This window comes from Macaca fascicularis, chromosome 6, assembly GCF_037993035.2.
Source record: "Macaca fascicularis isolate 582-1 chromosome 6, T2T-MFA8v1.1".
NCBI lineage: Eukaryota > Metazoa > Chordata > Mammalia > Primates > Cercopithecidae > Macaca > Macaca fascicularis.
Genome location: NC_088380.1, coordinates 65,259,540 through 65,262,280, shown reverse-complemented (window position 1 = coordinate 65,262,280; position 2,741 = coordinate 65,259,540). Strand labels below are relative to the sequence as shown.

The window sequence follows — 2,741 nt, the reverse complement described above, 5'->3', positions numbered from 1 at the left end:
ATAATCCCTGTTTTGTGAGGAGAGAAAGTGAGATTCAGAGGTGTAAGTGAGTTGCCTAAGGTCACTCGGAGAGTGAGTGGCAGAAGAAGCACTTGATTCAAGTCTTAGGATTCGAAGCTCAGGGCTGTCTGCTCCCTCCTAGACCTGTAACTTTAGGAGTAGGAATTTATTTTACATTGCTTATATTTCAGTATTTATTTTTAACCCTTATAGGGCCCAGTTCTGTGACTGACTGTAATTGAGAAGGTACTCTAGAAATGTTTTTGAAGGAATAAATAAAATGAATACGACAGACCATGTTAATAATGTCAAATAACTCTGGGAGTTTGAGGGATAATTCTGTCGATATGGGTTGAGGGTGTGCTTGGCCTCTCCACCATTTACCCTGTTTTTATGAGGGTTAGCAGCACAATGTCTTCATTCTAAAACACAGAATCATGAGGTTAAAGAAAGCACGCAATGCCGTCAGCTGAGAAGAACCAGAATTCACAGTGCAGGTTCTCTAAAGTGGCTTTGTGCTGCTCTCAGCGCCGTGAACTCCCACCATTATATTCATAGCTTTTTAGCCTTTGGCTAAGATCAAGTAGAGTGTTTGTTCTCCTGGCTTTTAATAAGTAATGTGTTCTCCATCCAAGGACAACAAATTTAGGCTGTACATGCATTACAAAGTATTAAGCTCCTGTTAACAGCAAATTTCTCAACAAGAGATTTATGTGAATTCTCTTGGATGTTATTCTGTTGACATTAGGAACAATTAGGAATAAAATGCCATGGCAGATTATTCTGTGATGCTGGCCGTACTGTCAGGACTCTGAGTCTGTGTACTCGGAAGTCTTCCTCAGACAGGGACAAGGCACATTCTCTTTCTCAGGAAGAGAATTAACAGTGCACTCCCACCTCCCTGTCCTCACCACAAGGGCACACATCCCAGGGTGAGGGTGGAGTGAGCTCAGAAGAACCCATGCTGAGCACAATGAAAGCAAAATTATTATCACAGAAAGAAACAGATTGCACCTACCTGGGTTTAACCGGACACCTAGTAGTAGGCAGGAAGTTTTTCATGATCTATAACACATTTCATATTAGGGTCATGTTAGTTTCATAATGAATTTCATATTAGGCTCAATTAGGGAAACAATAAAGAAGGAAGATGGGATGGCCGAAAGCATTGAAGAGGAGGAAGCAGAATGGAGGCAGAGGGTGGAATCAAAAATAAGGACAAAGAGAGGAAAGGGAAAGAGAAAGAAAACGAGAAGTAACGTCAGCAGCTCTGTAGGTTCTGAGGTGAGTTAGCTGGTCACAGGTCAACAGCTTTAGTCATACATCCTGTTATTCACTTTGGGCATCAGAGCACATTTTCGCTACCCCTTGAAATTTCCATACAGTTTACAGTGATTTTGTAGCAATCTTTCTTTACCGGGAAATCGCTTATCTGCTTTTCTTTTCAATCTTTGAGGTCAACTTTTTAAAGGCTTTAGTTTCACATGAAGCCCGAAATATTTTGAAATAGGTGAGAAAAAAAAAATGCCTTTGGTCTTAAATATTTCCACTTAAATCTTGATTCTGGGCTACTTTAATAATTCCAAAATAAATGTGAGTGGCTTCTTTTTTCAATAACTGAAATACAACATTTAAAAACACTCATATAATTATTTTGTTGTGTTCAGTTGTTTCAAAGCAGACAAGGTTTGATTTGACAGGGTTGTGTTTTAACCTGGGCTCTACATGTCACTAAACTGCTGTCCCCTGTAAGGCCTGTTTCCTTGTCTACAGGATAGAGATACTCCAGTGGCTCTCCAGGCTCTGTGTGCCTCTGTCACAGGTTTGGCATAAAGTAGACAGGAATGGTGTCAGTTCCTCTCTCCCCAAACTCTCTCCAATGACACTCCCACCAAGTGCAGAAAAGTACAGAAAGAACTCTTCCTGCTTTTTAACCTCCATTGATCACACTGAAAGAACTATCACATTAGCTTATAAGGCTCAAAATTATTTTCAGTGCTATGGCTCTGTGTACTCTAAGATCAGAGCAACATAACTTTGGTTCTGGATGAAATTGACTCAGGACCTGACTCTACTCCTAGAAGAATGCTGACCCCAAACTCCTGTTTTGCAGAACCCTGAAGGAGCAGGTAAAGATGCCAGCCGTTAAATATGAAGACCTTCAGAGACCCAGAACTAATGGAACTAAATCAGGGATTTCAATTTTATCTTAGATTAAAATACCACTTATATGCACTCAGGGCATAGTTTTCACTCCCATCAGGAATAGATTCATACCTGTATAAAGCTGGTAATATAATGATTAATTAAATATACTGCATGACATCAAGGTAGCCAAGAAAATTACAGTCATTCCAAGTAATACTGTGTTTCACCAGACAAAAATCTGAGGATCTTGAATCTTAGCACTGGAAGGAATGTAGATATCACATAGGCTCATCATTTCTCTGGCACAGAACTTGCCTTGAGCACATGTCTGGTAGCTTCTTCCTGGGAACATAGATGACATAACACATACTGCCTTTCCAGGCAGCTTGATCTGTCATGAGACAGCTCTGGCCTTTTAGAAACCAGCCTTTATACTGAGCTGTGTGCCTGCTTCTCTGTATTGTACACTTTTTGTTATTAATTCTGAACAAAAGGTTTTTGTGAATTTTCTTCCTGGAAATGGTCTTCGCCACTTGAAACAACTGTCATGCCCATCTGAGTATATTTCTTAGGTGAGGTTTCCCGGTTTGGGA

The 2,741-nt window shown here is 40.2% G+C and overlaps 1 pseudogene; it reads left to right on the top strand.

The window, feature by feature from the left end:
* Positions 1-554: 554 nt before the first annotated feature.
* On the top strand, positions 555-733 carry LOC123574327 (U2 spliceosomal RNA; annotated as a pseudogene).
* The last annotated feature ends 2,008 nt before the right edge of the window (positions 734-2,741 follow it).